We start from the raw sequence: 19506 nt of genomic DNA on the forward strand, positions 1-19506 counted from the left end.
TTTATGTGAAATGGGTTGATGCAGACGAATGAAGGTCAACTGTAGACAGGTGGACAGCTTTTGTTTTTTTTTTGTTTGTTTTTTCTCTAAGCTTCTTTTTAGTGGGATGTGCATGGAGAGGATAACATTTGAATATCAGGCCACCAATGTGTATTTGGTTCCATCTGACACTTTGCTCCGTAGACAGTCGTTGTACCCCAGGGATGAGGATGAACTAGGTTTTAAGCTGAGAAAGACATCTTCTTACAGTCGCTGCCGCCTGCGGTAAAGCTCCGCCTTCTGGTTACCTGGCTGCACACAGGCCAGTTCGTTGTGGTTGCCTTCTGCTGTGAGCACATCGCTAGGGCTTCTAGGGGATGCTGTTCATTCCTTATTCGATTGCCAGATGTAATTCTCAGGTCAGCAATCCAGCCCCAGATTGTTCGAGTCCTATAGTGAGTTTTTCTTGTGCTCCAGGTTTTAAAACCTGCCATCCCTCCTTCTGGGCCACCCGGCCTTCTGGGCAGGCCTGTGGCTGGGCCCGTGCACCTAGACCAGCCCCATCCCTGGGGACCTCTCCCCTCAGGATTGATGTCCTTCCTGGAGAGAGTCACATGGTGGAGCAGTGAGTCTAGGCTCCTTGTCAAGGGTCTGAGTCTGCAGGCATGCAGGGGCCATGCCTCTCAGGAGGCGGTAGCCCTGCTTGGAGATGAGGGCTCCAGGTATGTCATCTTCCTGGGACTCCTGGGTCCAGTGGGGGATTGGGTCTGGTTGGCCAAGTGCATTGAGCCCACATTGGCCCTGATCCCCTTCTGGCTTTGTGGTTCCTGAGGCTCTTGTCCCTAGCCCAAGCCCAAGCCCATGCCCACGTGCCCATCAAAGAGGCTAGACGAGGCCCCTCCTCCCTGTGGTTGCCCTGAGTGGTAGGCCCCTGGGACTGCGTAGCTCAAAAGGCTGAGCCCTGGGTGTCTGCAGTAGCCAGCTGGGCCTCCCTCCCGATGCAGAGCTGCTGCCCCTTAGCCATGGATGCTCAGGGACAGGGCCATGGGTCACTATGTGGCTCTTATGGCTCCTTGAGGCCCAGTTCCTGAGGCCACGGTGCCAGGTGTGGCCCCTGTGGGTGCTGACTGGCGGCTGCAGGCAGGGTAGCAGGTGGGCAGTGGTGAGAATGCCTTCTCCCTACAAGTTCCAGGCCCCGATTCCCTGATCCTGGGGGACGACAGCATCCATAGCCTGGACTTTGTGTCGAGCCGAGCCTGGACCTCCCTGACTATGGGCCCGGGGGCCTGCACGCAGCCTACCTGCCATCCCCACTGCTCAGTGCCCCTGATGCCTTCTCATTGCTTTGCCCTTCCTGAGCCTCAAGGCCTCAAGCCGGCAGGGGGGGCACCACATGGCCCTGCAGCCCCTGTGCTCCGAGGGTGGGCCTCCCATGCCCCACCATAGCATCTTTGCCCCCCCATGCACTGCACTGCCCCCCCATGCCATGCCCTCCCATGCCACGCACTGCCCAACCACAATGGCAGCCTGACCTACAATAGTGTGCTCAACCCTGGCTCGCTTGGTGGCCACGCCTGCCTCGCCCATCCAGCAGTTGGCGTGGCCAGATACCACTCACCCTACCTGCACCCTAGGGCAACGGGTGACTCACCATGGCCCCTGCCCCACAGCTTCGGTCCCATGCTGGGCCCCCGGCCCTGGGAGCCCTCACCTGTGCGCTACGACAACCTGTCCAAGACCATCATGGAATCCATCCAGGAGCGCAAGGACAGGGAGGAGCGTGAGCGCCAGCTGCACTCCCAGGCCGACTCACTGTTCCGCGACTCAGGCGTCTATGACGCTCCCAGCTCCTACAGCCTGCAGCAGGCCAGTGTGCTGTCCGAGGGCCTCTGAGGTCCTATGCTGTGCTACAGCTCTAGAGATGACCTTGTGGCCTGGCCCAGCTTCGGCGGCACCCGCAACCCTGCCCTGCAGATGTCACTGTCCTCGCTGTCCAGCTCTGTGAGCTGTGCACCGCGGACGTCGTCCTCCTCCCTGCAGGCTGATCAGGCCAGCAGCAACACCCCGGGGCCCTGGCCCAGCAGTGGCTCACACAGGTCACCCGCACGCCAGTGCCTGCCCTCTCCACCCGGCACTCCCCACTCACCATCCTACATGGGCTCCAAAGCTGTTGCCTTCATTCACACTGATCTCCCAGAGCCACTGCCCTCGCTGACCGTGCAGAGGTGGGTGCCGGGAGGTGCGGGTGGGCTTCCTGGCACAGGGCAGCTGTCCAGCCATCTCCAGGGCCCCTCTTGGCTGGTCACTCATAGGTCATCCCAGGGGCCTGAGTTTTTCTCTGGGGATGGGACAGGGAGGATGCGCCTCACCCTGACTTGAAGGCCTTGGCTAGCCCGTGTGGCTCAGCTCTGAGGATGTCCTGGGCACGCTCTGGGGACAGGGTATGAGAATTTGTGTCCTGATCCCAATGACTTGTTCTTCCAATGCTGGTACAGACCCAGCATGTGGGAGGCCATGGGGCTTTCTCTTTGGGGCCAGTATCATGTGGCAGCCTGGGCCTCCTTCAGGCTATGGCTCTGGCTTTCTGGGTCACAGTGGCCCTGTCTACCCAGTGCTTTCCCTGGGCCTGCTTTGCTGCATCTCTAGGAGGCTGGGGCTGAGGACATTACCTAGCAGCAGAATGTGCCACCCTGGGCGGCCAGGCCCTGGCCCTCCCTGTGGGACATAGTTCTAGGAAGCAGGGGCTTCCCTGCTCGTAGGTGGGGAAACTGAGGACTGGAGAAAGCAGGCTGTCTCCAGGCACCCAGCAGGTTGGTAACTGAGAAAGCAGGGTCAGCTGGCTTGCAGGCCCAGGCCCAGGTAGGAGAACTGCACACCTGCTGGGGCCAGGACCCATGCTGTGGACGCATGGTGTCCTCACGGCATCTGTCGTCTGTCACCCCATCTGGGCCTGGAAACCTCAAGCACAGGCTCCTGACAACAGGTTTCCTGTTGTCAGATGCGGCCCTAGGGGGAGAGCCCAGCCCCACCCAGGCCAGCCCAGGCCACTTGGCCACAAAGGGGCTGAGAGCACAGCAGTCCAGCCCTGAGGAGGCCTCCCCTACCCCACAGGGTAGGAGTCTGTTCAGCTTTTGTGGAGTTGGGGAGGAGGCTGCCATTGGGAGTGATGAGTGGGGAGCCCGAGACCTAGAAGTGGGCAGCATTGCAGCCAGGCAGGGATCGCAGCCCGGGGACAAAGGGCTCTCGCCTCGAGAAAGTTTAAGCAGCAAGGATAGAGCTGCTGTTGGTCAGCGCTGGTGGGCAGGAGGGCAGCCCCTCATTTTCCTGAGAGAGAGCAGGAATGAGGCCAGGCAGAGTGGCCGGCCGGGCTCCCAGTACAGAGCAGGGCAGGGGCTCCATTCAGTGCCCACCTGGCTGCCCCATGCTCTCTGGCCAGTGCTGCCTAGGGACCCAGGGACTCCGGAGGGTGGTGGCAGTTCTGAGGATACCTGTCTGTCCTGAGATGGCACAGCCACTCCCCAGGCAGGCTCTGCATCTCCCTCCTACTTTCTGGGTGAACCCTCCGAGCCTAGAGGGCAGGGACTGCCTGGGGCCCCATGACATGGCTACACCAGTCCACGTCTGCGTCATCTCTGTCCTGCTGCCTCCTCCATCCTCTGTCCCCGTGTTCGTGTGTTCACCATATGCATGTGTGTATGTGCTTGTTCTGATGCAGGGACCACCCTCAGCTGAAGACTTCCCCAGGTAAGCTTAATGGGCAGTCCCTGGGCCTGGCCCGGCTGGGACCTGCCACAGGCCCCCCAGGGCCCTGTGCCACATCTACGTGGCACACGCTGGTTAAGAAGGTGTCTGGCATGGGTGGGACCATGTACGAGATCTCGGTGTGAGGACTGACCGCCACCCATCCGCCATGGTGCCACGGGGACCAGGATCCCCCAGCGCACACCCCCTCCCCACCAACTTCTCTGCCCCAGGGACCCGAGGCCACCCCAGCCTGTTGTGGACCCATCGGTGGGAGAGAGTGCCACACCGCCACAGCTTGCCCCAAGCGCTCTGCCTGCCCGTCCACTCATCTGCCCATGGGGAAGTTGGCTCACTGGGCCAAGGGCCACTGGGCTGGACTGTCTGGGCTTGTCCCATGGCTGGGGCAGTGAGGGGGCCCAGTCAGCCTCTTTGGGGCACCTTCTCTCAGCCAGGCTTGGCCCACTGCCATCACCCATGCACCCCAGGTCATCGCCAGGCCAGCCCCCAACGGTCCCCTTATGGATGGGTCCCAGAGATCGACAGAGGCACCCAGGGCCCCCACCATCCTTCTGACAGAGCCTGTGGGTTCCTGGACTGAGTGTCCCCAGCCAGGCTACTCCTAACCCGTTGCCTTTCACGGACCCCGCTGGAAGCTGGTAGCTTGGCAAGGCCGATGCTTCTGCTCTGGCCTGCTCTGGGTGGTGGTGGATAGGTGGACAGATGGCCAGCCATGTGTCAGTGCTCCGGCCATCGCCGTCCCTTTCATCAAAGCCTGAACCTTTGTTTATGCTCTTATGGGAGGCAACGGAGCAGGTGGGAGCAGGCACTGGGGTGATGCTGCCATGGGGCCTGTGACACCCAGAGCCCCCTCCCCAGCCCTCAGGCCCTCCCTGCCAAACTGGAGAACCCCGCCCCAAGGCATGCCACGTCCCCAGCCTCGGCCTGGCTGCGGTGCTCACGCCATGGGAAAGCACACTGGGGAGGGGTCAGTGCTTCCCTTGGTGTCAGGGACCTGAGATTAAGTTCACAACAGCGTCCGCTTGTGTTGTTTCTGTCTTATGTTTTTATATCTACATCTGTATATCTATAATTTTATTAAAAAAGAAAACGTTATTTTGATTCTTTCCTTGGGCAAGGCCAGGGCTGTTTCTGCGGACTTGGGCTGAGTCAGAGGCTTGGGAGGAGGGGGTGGCCGATGGTCTGTGGCTGGGAAGTGTGAGGGTTTCTCGCCTTGGGTCTGCATCAGTTCTGGCAGTGACAGGGTGTTTGGGGGAAAGACTTGGGTCTGCCGCTGCCCACAGCATAATCCCAGGAACCCAAGAGCTTGGGGAGATGAAATGGGGGTGCATAGGGGCCACCTGCTGGCTCAGGGCCCTGTAGGGGCTGCTGAACCTGCTGGAACTCTCCTGCCTGCCAAATGCCAGGGGCAGCGCTGAGGGAGTGTGAGGGGTGCACAGCTGTTCGGGTCTGAGACATCCTGGGCTGGAGCTATCTCAATGCGGGAGGAGTGCGAGCTCTAGGGCCCCGAAGCTGGTGCCGTGCTGACCAACTTTCTGCTGCTCTTTCACGGATGCCATGGCCCACAGGGGGTGGATTGGCACCTGCACCCGTGGATGGGGGCGGCGTGGCCAGCCTTGGGTGCCTCCTGGGCTGCACCTGTGCTACCTTGGCCACCCAGAGGACCACCCACCACTGCGGGCCCCCTGGAGCCTGGTCGCCGGGGCACCCCCGTGCGGGGCCATGTGCTGCCTGCCCTTGGCTGCCTCCAGTCTTTTCCCCAGCCTCTCCGGGCCCCGGGCCCTAGCAGGATGACAAGTAGGCGGCTCTGGGGTCCGGGACAGCCCAGCTGGGGACCCAGGAGGTCAGACTGTCATGGATCCTGGGGCAGGGCTGGGGGTGGGCTGGGCTCTCTGCTCCACCAGCCACAGCTTGACAGACTCCCAGCCTGCCAGTGCCCGAGACCCTGTGTCCATGTGACCTCAGGGAGTCCCCCACCTGCTGCAGGGGGTCCAGCACCCCACAGGGGGCAGCCCCAGAGCTGTGGGGACCAGCATGACCTTTGCCCAGCCTCCCTGCCCAACCAACCCCTTTAGACTAAGCCACTTCCTCCTCTAGGAGCCCAGGCCTCCATGGATTGGGCTGGGTGGGGGAGTCTCAGGTTGCCCCCGAAGGTCTCTGCACTCCTCCTTCCCTTCCCCTGACACATGAACAGATGACTTAACTTCCTGGAGCCGCCAGCCTGGTGAGCCATTGGCCCCTGCCTGCCACCAAGGTCCTGTGGTCATGGCCAGCTCTGTCTGAGCCCCACTGGGGCTGCCTGCACCCAGAGATGATGCTGCTGGGAGCTCAGAGGGCCCGAGGCCCAAGTCCTGTGTCCTCTAGCAGTGGTACAGCCTATGGCAGTGTGGCATCCCGGCCAGCCCTTCTCCAGCACAGGGTCCCTGTCCCTGGTTTACCTTGGGCTGTGGCTCTATTTCTCCCATTTTGGGATGAGAAAGCCACAAAACCATTCTCTATTGTTCTTAAGGGTACCCCTGCTAATTAATTCCCCAGATAAAATTTTTGGTGTTGATCTCCACCGTTCTGTCTACCAGTGTGGCCCCCTGGACTGGACAGGACCCTGGGTTGGGGAGGTGACAGGACCTGGGCAGGGAGGGTGGTGGCCAGGAAGGGAGGGGGGTTGCATGAGGGGCATGAGGTCAGTGGATCAGCAGGTTCAGCGCTGAAAACCTGACCTCTGAGGTCCCCGGGAGGGCCTGGCCCAGGGGGCAAGACCTGAGGACCCCCCAGTCCTTACTGCTATTGCTTTTCTGTGGAGACCCTCCTAAGATGCCTTGGGGGTTCAGAGCCCCGTGCAGAGGGGCTGCCTTCTGGAGGGCAGGTGGGATGTGGGGTGGGAAGCCGGCCCTAAGCTGGGGTCTCCACCCTGAGGGACCCTCGCTGCCGTATCGCCCCAGTGTCCCTTCCCCAATTTCCACAGAGACGTGCTCACCGGCTACATATGTCATGATTCTATGTCCAGCCACAGGCCCAACCCTCAGGACAGACCCCGCCTCCACCCTCCTCTGCAGCTTCTGGCAGGGATGGTGCACAGTGGTGCCATGTGCAGGGGGCTGGTGCAGCCACCGGGCATCTGGGGCAGCGCTGGTCGCCTGGCCACCTCCTCGCTGGGGCCCCATGCCTCCAGCCTAGAAGGACAGGAAGCCATCCACCTCAAGGCACAGGAGGGGGTCCAGCAGGGCCCGGAGCTTCCAGACAGTGGCACGGCTCAGCAGGGGCAGCACCAGTCCCTCGAAGGGCCTGGGGTTCACCATGTACACGCAGGCGACCAGCAGGGTGCCCAGCAGCAGCCTCAGGATCAGCAGCCTACGGGCAGCGGCAGTCAGGGCCAGGGACACGCAGGGGGCCTGGGGTCTGGGCTCTGCCACACAGTCACCTACCAGAGCTGGCCTGCCAGGCCCTTGGAGCTTTCCAGCTTTGGCCTCCCTTTCTGTTGGGGAGGGGAGCCCACCCCGAGGGTCCAGGCTGCGGGCAGGGATCCCTGGTTTTGGGAAACCCTCCTCAGACAGGGCTCCCCCCACCGCAGCCCTGGCCCCTTCCTCCTGGACAGGCTCCTGCAGCCACTTTTCAGATGCTCCCCACCCTGGACCTGTTCTGCTGGAGCTCATTTTTCCCCCTCGCCCAAGCAGGGTGCTGGGAGGGGGGCTGGTCTCCAGACCCAGAGTGGGGCATGGGGGGCTCACTGCCATGCTCGCCATCTGCGGCTCCTTCCTGGCCTGAGTGTGGCACTGGGCCCGTTCCCTGCAGAGGCCTCACTGTCAGGACCCCATGCCCTCCACCCCCAGCCTGGCACCCACCCCTGGCTCAGTGCTATGGAGGTGGAGGGGGGGGTCAAGGATGTATCTGCCTTGTCCTGACCAGGACCCCTTCCGAGACCCTGCTCAGTCGGCCCAGCCCCTGACCCTGTGTTACCTGAGAATCCCCAGCTGGATGTTCTCCATCTGGTCCAGCATGCCCCAGATGTCCTTCTTGAGGTTCTGGGGGCCAGAGGAGGTAAGCACATTAGGCCCCTGGCCCTGCCCTCCCCGGCCTCTTGCCCGCCGGGCCCCGTCCTTCTGGGTGCTGCCCTGTGGGGACCTACCAGGAACCCAGTGGCCTGGTTGTTCAGGGCCATGGGCATCTCAGGCACGTTGTCCCACACCTGGAAGAAGGTGGGGTCACACCTGAGGAACAGAACCCACTGGGAGGGCCCGCAGCACCCCTCCCCCTCAGCCAGGCGGACACCTCTGTGATGACCATCTTCTTCCTCTCAAAGCACAGGCGGATCTGCTGCAGCTCGTTCTGAGGGTGGGGCCCAGAGTGGGCTTGGGCAGCATCAGCAGGGTGGCCAGTACCTCCCCGCCGGGCCCACTGGCCTGCTGCATGAAGACCTCCCTCCCTAATGAACCCCTCAGGCCCACCTGGAGTGTTGCATGAAGCTTCCTCCCCCCACAGCCCCTCCCCCAGGCCCACCTGGGACTGCTGCACGAAAACCTTTTGCCCCTGGGACAGCTGCCGCCACAGCAGCTGCAGAGGTGCCCTGTTCCCCAAGGGCTGCGTGCCAGCCAGGTCGGGGGGCTGTGGGAGAGCCCCCAGATCAGCCCCAAGGCTGTGGGCTAGTGGGGCGTTGGCTGCATGGGATCCCTGGGCCCTGTACTTACCCAGGCCAGAGCAGTGCAGCTTGAGTGTTTGGGACACAGGGGCAGGAACTGCTGCCCTGGCCCCAGGAGGGCCCCCAGCTGCTCCCGAAGGTCCTGGTTCTGCCTTTTCTGGGGTGGGGGGCAGAGAGAGGGGACTGCCTGTCATGGCAGCTCCTGGGGCTGGGGCTGGGGTAGGGGTGCCAGGTGATAGGTGGGTGCTCACCAGGCTGTGGTTCTCCTGCTCCAGGAAGGACTGTTCTGCAGAGCCCAGAGGCCCACACTGAAGCTGGGACAGGGCTGCCTTGGGCAAGGACAGGACCCCTCCCTCCGGTGATAGGGGTGGGCATGGGCGGGGTCTGAGACCCGAGCCAGTGAATCCCCCCTGCCTGGGAGCCCCCTGGTTCGACCCTGGGTGCAGGGGCCAGCCCCACCCGAGCCCTGACTCCAGGTCTCCTTGTCTCAGCCCCTCAGGGTTTCTCGCTCTCTGCTCCTCACTGGACAGAAAAGATCCTGGCAGCCTCGCCCTCCACCCTGGGTCCCCTCCCCCCTCCCCCCGCCCCTGGGACTGGGTGAGGTCTCTGGGACTGCACTGAGTGAGCAGAGGAGATGGGGCCCAGGCAGGGCCACCCTACAAATCCCTGTCAGTGCTGGTCCAGGCCTCCATGGCTGCTGGAGGCTGCGGCTGGGGGACACTGAGGGTGGGGGTGGCTGCAGGGGCCCAGGGTTTTCAGCCCCTCCATCCCTCCCTGCAACCCCTCCTGACCCCAGGTCCAGGCTCTGGCCTGGCCCGACCTGCTGCCCTCTTATCGAGAGCTCTGGGTGACCCACTGGCTCCCAGTCACAAAGGCCTGGGTGCAGCCAGGGCGGTCACAGTGGGCCCCTTCCACCTGGTCCTGAAGCTGCCCTGCCTGATGACCTCACTGCCTCTGACCCACTGACCCACCATGTGAGTTTTTTTTCTTTCTTTCTTTTTATGGGAAAGGGCCTTGCTCTGTCACCCAGGCTGGAGTGCAGTGGCACAATGGTGTCTCACTGCAGCCTCCAATCCCTGTGCTCAGGCAATCCTCCCATCTGAGCCTCCCAAGTAGCTGGGACTACAGGTGTGTGCAACCATGCCCCGCTAATTTTTAAATTTTTTGCAGAGATGGGGGGTCTCCCTGTGTTGCCCAGCTGGTCTCAAACTCCTGGCCTCAAGCGATCTCTTGCCTCAGCCTCTGAAAGTGTTGGGATTACGGACATGAGCCACTGCACCCAGCCTGGTTATTTTTCTTAAGATGTAAAACAGATAATACACACACAATGTGGATTCAAAAAATACCAAACAATAAAAATGGCGCCGAAGCCTTTCCCACTTCTATCTCCTGTCCCTGCAGCCAGGAGCCGCCTCTTTAAGCTCCTCCTGGAGGTGGGCTGCCGTCCCCTGCCCCTCATCCCCACGGAAGAGGTCATTCTGTAGCCCAGCTTTTATTTTTACCTAATGTATCTCTGAGGTTTTAAAACATTCTTTTCTAGCTATGTATTGAACATTTATTTTATGCCAGATCCAGTACATGCCATTGTTATCCTCTGTTTACAGGTGGGGAAGCTGAGGCAGGAAGCCCTTTAGTCACTTGCTGAAGGCCATGCTGTTACCCGTGGGACCGGATTTGGGCAGCCAAAGAGCACTCATCCGACAGTGGGGCCGGATTCACACCCCGAGCCCGTTCCCTCCTGCTCCCTGGTGCTCCTCATGCCATCGGCCCCACTGCCTCTCACTGCCCATGAGTCCCTGTGCCCGTGTCCTCCTTCTTGAACCCCTCAGCCCTCAGTTAATCCTCAGAAAGCTGGCTCGGAGAAGTCCTTGTGTGGTAGGAACAGAGCCGTTCCCTCCTCTCCCAGTGTCCTGGCCCCGCTGCAAGGTGACTTTGCCCCTACATCAAGAGGCGGGTCCCAGTCTCCGACCCTGGGATATGGGCCGGCCTGGGAAGCACTTGGCCAATGGGCTGCTCCTAAGCTGCTGTGGGCAGAGGTTGGCACAACACTTGTGTGCTGGGTCTGGACCTCTCTTGCTTGGCTCTGCAGACTGTCTTCCCTGCAGGAGGCCTGGGCTGGGCTGTAGGATGAGAGGCCATGGGGCAGGAGAGGCTTCTGTTGTCCTGGCCAGTCCCCAGTTGCCTGAAGATGAGTGGACAAGCAGAGCGAGAACCCCAGAGAACTGGCCCATGTGGCAGGAAAGTTGCCGGCCATGTACCACCGAGCCCCGGGCTGTCATGGTTGTTTTGCCACTGAGTTTTGGAGTGGGCTGTGACGTGGGAGGAGACATTGAGAGACATTGCCAGGCACGGTGGCTCATGCCTGTAATCCCAGCACTTTGGGAGGCCGAGACAGGCAGATCATGAGGTCAGGAGATCAAGACCATCCTGGCTAACGCGGTGAAACCCCATTGTTGTGGGAAGTCAGGGACCCCAAACGGAGGGACTGGCTGAAGCCGAGGCAGAAGAACATAAATTATCAAGATTTCATGGACATTTATTAGTTCCCAAAATTAATACTTTTATAATTTTTTATGCCTGTCTTTACTGCAGTCTCTGAACATAAATTGTGAAGATTTCATGGACATTTATCACTTCCCCAATCTATACTCTTATAATCTTCTATGCCTGTCTTTAATCTCTTAATCCTGTCATCTTCATAAGCTTAGGATGTATGTCGCCTCAGGACCCTGTGATGATTGCGTTATCTGTACAAATTGTTTGTAAAACATGTGTTTGAACAATATGAAATCTGGGCACCCTGAAAAGGAACAGGGTAACAGCAGTTTTCAGGGAACAAGGGAGATAACCATAAGGTCTGACTGCCTGCAGGGCCGGGCAGAACAGAGTCATATTTTTCTTATTGCAGAAAGCAAATAGGAGAAATATTGTTGAATTCTTTTCCCAGCAAGGAATAACCCGGGGAAAGGAATGCATTCCCAGGGGTAGGTCTATTGACGGCCGCTCTGGGAGTGTCTGTCTGATGCGGTTGAAGATAAGGGATGAAATACGCCCTGGTCTCCTGGAGTACCCTCAGACTTGCCAGGATTAGGAAATTCGAGCCTGGTGAATTCTAGTCAGACCGGTTGTCTGCTCTTGAACCCTGTTTCCTGTTAAGATGTTTATCAGTGACAGTTCGTGCCCAGTGGGACATGGAACCTCATCAGTAATTCTAATTTTGCCCTCGCCTTGTGGTCTGGCTCTGCCTCTCTGCCCTTGTGATCTTTTATTGCTCTTGGAAGCATATGATCTTTTGACCCACTCCCTATTCATACACCCCTCCCCTTTTGAAATCCCTAATAAAAACTTGCTGGTTTTGCAGCTCAGGTTGCCATCATGGTCCAACAATATGTGATGACACCCCTAGAGGCCCAGCTGTAAAATTTCTCTCTTTGTACTCTCTGTTTCTCAGACCAGCTGACACTTAGGGAAAATAGAAAAGAACCTACGTTTAAATATTGGGGATGGGTTCCCCCGATACCTTGTCTCTACTAAAAATACAAAAAATTAGCCAGGCGTGGTGGTGGGCACCTGTAGTCTCAGCTACTCGAGAGGCTGAGGCAGGAGAATGGCATGAACCTGGGAGGCAGAGGTTGCCATGAGCCGAGATTGTGCCACTGCACTCCAGCCTGGGTGACAGAGCGAGACCCCATCTCAAAAAAAAAAAAAAAAAACAAGAGAGGCCTCACAGGACTAGAAGCATCTTACCCTGACCTCACACCTGCTGGACATTGGGCTGAGGAGAGAATCGGGGAAGAGGGCATTTTCCAACAGGACTGAAAGGCCAGTCGTGGTTCTTGGTGGTGAGAGCTAGCCAGGCCGCTGGCCTTCTCCCCTGAAGCCTGCAGGGTCCCTTCTGATCCCTGCACCACTGGGGGTCACACCAACTGCGGGTGTTTCCTCACCGCGCTGGGCACTTGGTAAGCACGTTCTGCCTTGAGACCTGGCATTTCTTTGATAACATTTCTTCTCGTTTCCTGCTCATTCTGGAACTCCTGTCAGTCAGATGTTGGGCCTTTTGAATAGATCCTGTGAGTCTTCTTTCTACCTTTGCTTATAGATAAGACTTTCCTTGAATCCAAACACACACACTCACTCTCTCTCTCTGCTTTTTAAAAAATTGGTTTTGGGGCTGGATGTAGTGGCTTACACCTGTAGTCCCAGCACTTTGGGAGGCTGAGGCAGGCAGATCACTTGAGGTCAGGAGTTCCAGACCAGCCTGGCCAACATGGTGAAACCCCGTCTCTACTAAAAATATAAAAATTAGCTGAATGTGGTGGTGTGCACCTGTAATCCCAGCTACTCAGGAGGCTGAGGCAGGAGACTGGCTTGAACCCAGGTGGCGGAGGTTGCAGTGAGCCAAAATCACACCACTGTACTCCAGCCTGGCAACAGAGCCAGACTCTGTTTTAAAATAAATAAAAAATAGGTTTTGGATTTTAGCAGTCCTGTTTTTCATTTCCAAGACATCTCTAACATTCCCCAAGCTCCCCTCTTCTTGTTCCAGAGAATTCTGTTCTGCTCTTAGGGATGAAGTGGGTTTGGAGGAAGGCAAGTCTTTTGCTTTCTGCATTTTCTCTCATGGTTCTCTTTTGTTTACTTAGTCTTGGAACTTCCCATGAGACTCAGTGCTCAAATGTCTGGCTTTTCTTTCTTTTTTTTCTTTTCTTTTTTTTTGAGACGGGGTGTCGCTCTGTCGCCCAGGCTGGAGTGCAATGGCGTGATCTCGGCTCACTGCAAGCTCCGCCTCCCAGGTTCACACCATTCTCCTGCCTCAGCCTCCTGAGTAGCCAGGACTACCAGTGCCCACCACCACGCCCGGCTAATTTTTTTTGTATTTTTAGTAGAGATGGGGTTTCATCGCATTAGCCAGGATGGTCTCGATCTCCTGACCTCGTGATCTGCCTGCCTCTGCCTCCCAAAGGGCTGGGATTACAGGCATGAGCCGCCGCGCCCAGCCTTTTCTTTCTTTTTGATTCCTGTTTATAGGGGAGGCAGGCAGAGCTGCCCGGCACTCCTCTCTCCTTGTTAACTTGAGAAAGCCGGACACCCAGGTCTTGGAAGGGAGGCCTCCTGCCTCCAGGTGGCATCTCAGGCTGCAGGGCTGCAGTCTGGAGTGGGGACAGTCCTGGCTCCCACTCGTCTCAGGCTGCAGGGCTGCGGTCTGGAGTGGGGACAGTCCCGGCTCCCACTCGTCTTGGGCTGCAGGGCTGCGATCTGGAGTGGGGGCAGTACTGGCTCCCACTCGTCTCGGGCTGCAGGGCTGCGGTCTGGAGTGGGGACAGTACCAGTTCCCACTGCTGTCCTGCCATGCTTGTTTGCAGCAGACGTCTCCTCATACCAGTGATGAGGCCACTGCTTGCTAGCCACTTGCCTTCTTCCTACCAGGGTGTCCTGCTATGTCAGCCTCTGCTGTCCACTTCAAGAAGTGTCTCGAAAGATCTTGTCTGCAGATGGCCTCGCTCCTGTTCTCAGTGCCACGTGGGGCCTCCCCAGCAGAGGTGGCTGGATACCTGGCCCTGGCTACTGGAGGCTGTTTAGCTGCCAGAGGGCGGCGGCAGCCTTCAGGAACCTCCCCTGGCCTCTGCCCTGTTCATTCCTTGCTGGAATGTCATGGGTCTTAGGATGTGCTGAGCACAGAGACCCCATGGGGCAACTTGGGATGGGGGCTAATGAAGGCCTCTTGGAGGAAGCCTGAGGTGAGGTGGCCCTGGGGTGGGGTGGAGGAGGCCTTGAGCAGCAGGGGAGAGGGCTGCCCCCTGCTCTCTGTGTCCCTGAGTGAGTGGGGTGGGAGGATGCACCCTGCTCTCTGTGTCCCTGAGTGAGTGGGGCAGGGGCTGCCCCCTGCTCTCTGCATCCCTGAGTGAGTGGGGCGGGGGGCTGCACCCTTCTCTCTGTCCCTGAGTGAGTGGGGCGGGGGCTGCCTCCTGCTCTCTGTGTCCCTGAGTGAGTGGGGTGGGGGCTGCACCTGCTTTGTGTGTCCCCAGCCTGCTAGGTGCCCCACAGGGGCCAGGATGCTGAGGAGGAGGAGGTCTTCACAGAGACAGGTGGCTCCTGTAATAAGGAAGACAACACTGGCTTCCTGGATGAACAGCAGGGCGGGGTCCTTAGGTCCCACCGTAGGTGCCCAGGCCCAGATGAGCTTCCCCAGTGGCCCCGAGGGGGCGCCCAGGACCCCCTGAATGGCCCAATGGCCTCCCGTCACCCTTGACCCTGGGCACTACCCTCCTTGGCCTGGAAACCCCAAGCTCCCTGATGCCCCCGTCCCTCTCCCCGCCTGTGCCAGGGAAAGCTGCTGCTGTCTCAGTCAGCCCTGAAGCCCCTCCTCCCCCAGCCTCTCTCACCCCTCCCTGTGATCCTTGCCAATCACCCTGAGCCCGAGAAGGTGGGGGACTCTTGGAGAGACGGGGCCCTGGATCCCCAGCCCTGGGGTCCCCCACTCACGGGGTCATATACGCTAACAAAGGCCAAGCACCCTGCCAAGCGGTGTCCTGGATTGGGGTGGGCATGGGGGTTCGCCCCAGGTCCAGGCTCCAGGATGTCGTGCAGGACAGGGCGCGGCTGCGGTGGGGGCACTGGCTGGAAGCCGGAACTCCCAGGCTCGAGGGCGGAAAGTGTGGTCAAAGCAGCGTGCTGGGAGGGCCGTGGCCCCGTTGCCAGGCAGCGCCTCCCTGGACATCATTTGCAATGGAAGCCGCTTCCTGCCCATGTTGCCACAGCGTCCAGATGGCCTCGAGGAGCCTGGTTCAGAGGGTCTGCCCTGTGCCCTTGCCCCTCCTCTGCTGCCCAGGAATGGGTTGGGAGGACAAAGAGGAGGAGAGGCTGGGGCACCCAGCATGGAGACCCGAGTCCTTCCTGCTGGAGCCGGGCTGCAGTGCAGGGCAGGGGCCAGATGGGGCTGTTCTGCTGTCTGCATTGCCACCTTGATGTTCCATGCCCTAAGCTCATTTTATTTATTTTCTATTTTTATTTTTTAAAACAGGATCTCACTCTGTTGCCCAGGCTGGAGTGCAGTGGTTTGATCACAGCTCATTGAAACCTCCAACTGGGCTTGAGGGATCCTCCCACCTCAGCCTCCTGTGTATTGGGGACCACAGGTATGCGCCACCATGCCCAGCTAATTCTTTGTTATTTTATTTTTGTGGAGACTGGGTCTCGCTATGTTGCCCAGGCTGGTCTTAAACTCCTGGCTCAAGTGATCTGCCCGCCTCAGCCTCTCAAAATGTTAGGATTACAGGTGTGAGCCACCTTGCCTGTGCTTGGCTGTTCCGAAGCATATCTCAAAAGCCAGGAAACAGGCCCTGAGTGGATGGAACTCGGGGTCACTGGGCTAGCCACAGCCCTCAGAGGACCCTATCTCTGTGCCCCCTCCTAACCTGGGCTCTTGGCCCACACCCACGCAGGTTGCCTGTCAGGGTCTGCTCCCTCTCCAGCCCTCAGAACTGCCCTATGGGGAGGGTTGGGGGGGTCCCAGAAAACCTGGCAGAAATGGCCATGGGCCCTGGCATGGGCACTACCCTTCATGTCCTCCCAGGGCCTGAGCTGTGGCCTGAGGTGTGAGTGCTCCTTTGCCTCAGGAGGGGAAGAGGTGCATGGTGGCCTTCGGTCAGGGCCCATGGGGCTCCAAGGGTGGTCTTGGGCCTCCCAGGTTCCCCTAGACTCACAGCCAAGAGGACGGGTCTGCGGGGGCCTGTGTGAGGTATGCGGTGGCCTGCAGAGTGCCCCACCCTGTCCAGGGCCAGGGTGGCAAGTGGACACATGCCCCGAGTGCTGGGCAGCCTCCCCTGCCTTCCCACCCTGTGGGGCACCCCCGAGGGGACAGAGAACTGATGAGGGCTGGGTCCTGGGAACAGGGTGTGGGGGAAGGGCAGAGTGCTGGGGATGCTGAGCCCATGACCTCCCTGTCCCTGGGGCCTTCCCATGTCAGAGGTGAGGCTCAGAGAGGTAAGGGCTCACCCTTTGTCTGCCCTGTCCCCAGCATGGCTAAGCCGCTCCCAGGGTGCGGGAGATGGCAGGCCATTTGTCTCCCTCCTGGGTGAGGCTCTGGACATGGCTTCTCACATTTTTTACTTAGGAATCAGATATAAGAATGTCACCTCTCATGGACAATGTGGCCCCAGTAAATGACTGTCAGCCGGGGTGTCCAGGGCTCCAAGGCCCCAAGAGGTGGCCATGCTGGGACTGCCAGGCCCCTGGCTCCAGGGTTGCTGGGGCTGAGCTGAATGTGCCCACCCCTGCCCAGGCCCAGGCTCCTCCCTGTGAGGAGCCCACCGGCTTGGCCAGTCCGCCTTCTTGGCACTCCCTGCCCACCTGTCCCTTCTAGTCGGACAGTGGAGTCTGGGGAGACAGTGTGGTGAGTGCCTGATGGTCGGTGCCAAGGTCATCTCCCAGGTCCTTGCTGGGGCCAAGAGCGAGGACTCCTTACCGGTCCCCTTCGCTGTCCTGTGCCTGCCCAGCACCTGCTGGGGACTAGGCTGCCTATTGGAGCAGGAAACACAGTGCTGGGCTGTGAGCTCCCAGGGCCTGTCTCTGTGTCCCAGTATCAGGCTCCTGGGTTGAGAGAGAGACGTGGGGTGGGTGGGGAGCAGGTGAGGAGCGGCAGGCCCCCTGGAATCCCTCCATGGCCGCCCCTTGGTCTCTGGGACTTGTGTGCGGCAGGTACGGGCTGGAGCTGTGCTGCAGTTCCCAGTTTCACCACCAGAAGGCACTACGCCCCTGCAGACTCAGTGCCCAGAGCAGGCCAAGTGGTTCGGGAGCTGCAGCTGGAGCATCCAGCAGGGGAAGCTCTGGGAGGTCAGGGGCAGTGCTGGGGGAGCCCCTTCCCCACTTGGATCCGAAGTTCTCATGGGGACCTAGGGCAGGGGCTGACCGGGTAGCCAGAAGTTCCCTTGCTGAGTCTAGGGTGTCTATCCCACATTTCACATGGAGACGAATCATCCCAGACACCCCGGCACTGTCCCGGGGTGGTTTGCCACCCCTCCCAAGGGGCAGGGCTCCTGTCTTGGGGCCTTCCCAAGCATAGTAGCCTTCGGGCAGCCCCGGCCTGGCCCCAGGTTATCTCACTTGTCAGTGGGCAGCTGGGGCTGGGGGAGGGGTCCCAGCTCCTGTCCAAGGTCATGACTGCCCCTGACCAGGGTGTGGCAGCCGCTGTGGCCTGGGTCAGTGAGGCCGTGGACTGAGGGTGGCCCAGGTGTAGGCGCTGCTCTCAGCTAAGAGAGCGCTCATCTGGAGGAAGAACCAGGAACCAGAGGGATGGCCGGGTTCCCAGCGTGCAGGAGGCCAGCTTAGGGTCAGCAGGGGCCCCCTGCAGGGACTCCAAGAGGCAAACCAAACCACATGAAGAGTCACCTGAGAGGGAATGATGGAGGCTGGGGAGGTGGAGCCCCCACCTCCAACTGCTGCCTCAGCCCCCAAAGCAGGGGAGGGTGGGAGGCTGGTCCTGGCTCTGCCCTGGGAGATGCCACCTGGGCCTTGGTCTGGGGAGGAGGGCTGGCTGGGAGGCTCGATACGGCCACTGCTCTGGAGTGACCACACCATTTCCACCCTGCTTGCCTCATTCTTCTCATGGGGGCCTCAAGGAGACACACCAGAGGTTTACTGGGGACAGGGCAGGGGAACAATCTCAGTGCTGGCCTTCTGGGGCCCTGCATCCACTCTGCCCCTTTCTGACCTGGGCTGGGGCCTTTGCCCTCCCCCTGGCCTGGAGACAGAGCCCTTTTGGAGGCCCTCAGGCCCGACAAGCCTGTTCCTTGGAGCCAGGCTGTGGGCTGGGTGTATCCTGGTGGGATGGGGGATCTGGGGCGTGGGGTGGGAGTGGGGCTGGGAGTAGGTTGAGGTTGGTGCCTCAGGCTCTGTGGAATGGGACTGGGATGGCTGCAGACCCTGGGCTTTGGGGTCTGAGCCCAGCCCTGTCCCCAGGCAGGCTGCCCCCTGCAGCCCTGGATTCCCATGTTGGTTGGAGTTGCGATGAGGGGTTCTGGGGCCGCCTTTGCTTCTGTCCAGGACACACAGCTGAGAAGTCATGGTCTGCTGCCTGACTGGGGGTTTCAAGCCCCACTGGAGCATCCAGGCAGGCCCTTGGGTGGCAGGGCCTCGTGGGGGCAGGAGGGGACCCTGGGAAGTTGGGAACCAGGCCAGGGAGGGAGAGAAGGCAGGAGCACAGTTGTGGGTGTAGGCACCCACCCCATCCCGAATGGTGTTCCTCCCGGCCCACCCCACTCCAGTCCTCTGGGCCAGCTGCCAGAGGGTTCTGCTTGAGGCCACCTGCTTCCTCAGAAGAAGGTCTCACCTTCAGAGCCAGCCTTTGAGGCTCCTGGTGACCTCAGCCTGTTGCCCTTGACCCTGAGTTCACCTAGATCAAGTGGGAGGCCACTCTTTGGGCCTCAGTTCTCCCATTCCCAGGGAGCAGGTCCTCTGTCCCCTGACAGCACCCCTCCTCGCTGTGCAGCCACCTCTGCCAGGGTTCTGACCAAGCAATGTTCCCCAGGGGGTGGCTCTGGGCCCTCAGGCAACCAGCCATGCTGGGAGGGGTGGTGAATAGTGTCACTCGGGTCCTTTGCTTGAAGTTGGCTCTGCTGAGTGCAGCCTGCAGACATTTTCAGGAAACTCAGTCCACAGGCTGGAGGCTTCTGCTTCCCCACAACCCAAACGGCCTCCAGCCAGCCAGAGAGCCATGAGAACCCAGCCACTAGCAACTGCCAGCAGGAAACCCACTACCAGCCGCTCACAGATGGACAGCCCATCCCGGTAGCTGGCCCCACCTCCCCGCCCCTCTGCTGACCAACCCAGCAGCTCCTTGGGTGGATGTGGCCACCCTGCTGCCCCCACCTGCTCCTGGACCCTGTGCCAGGCGGTGGCTTGCCTCAGTGGGGCCTCGCCTCCCCCAGAGCCGCTCTGCTGCCTGACCTTGTGATGTCTTGGGTCCTCTGGACACTGGCACAATCGGGTGGGGTCAGCTTTGGCCAGCAGGTGGGGGGCAGGTGGGTAAATCCTCCCTCTCTGCCATCTCTGCTTCCTTCCTCCTGCCTGGCTTCCCTGCCTTTTCCCCACTCTGGCTCCAGGGTTGCACTGCTCAGAAAGCTGTCGCTGCCCGG

At 60.1% G+C, this 19506-nt stretch overlaps 2 pseudogenes; one reads left to right on the forward strand and one right to left on the reverse strand.

The window, feature by feature from the left end:
- Positions 1–688: 688 nt before the first annotated feature.
- LOC129527190 (palmitoyltransferase ZDHHC8-like) lies at positions 689–4139 on the forward strand (annotated as a pseudogene).
- A 2772-nt stretch (positions 4140–6911) lies between these two features.
- LOC129526960 (coiled-coil domain-containing protein 188-like) lies at positions 6912–9142 on the reverse strand (annotated as a pseudogene).
- Between the last annotated feature and the right edge of the window lie 10364 nt (positions 9143–19506).

This window comes from Gorilla gorilla, chromosome 14 (genome assembly GCF_029281585.2).
Source record: "Gorilla gorilla gorilla isolate KB3781 chromosome 14, NHGRI_mGorGor1-v2.1_pri, whole genome shotgun sequence".
Taxonomy (NCBI): Eukaryota; Metazoa; Chordata; class Mammalia; order Primates; family Hominidae; genus Gorilla; species Gorilla gorilla.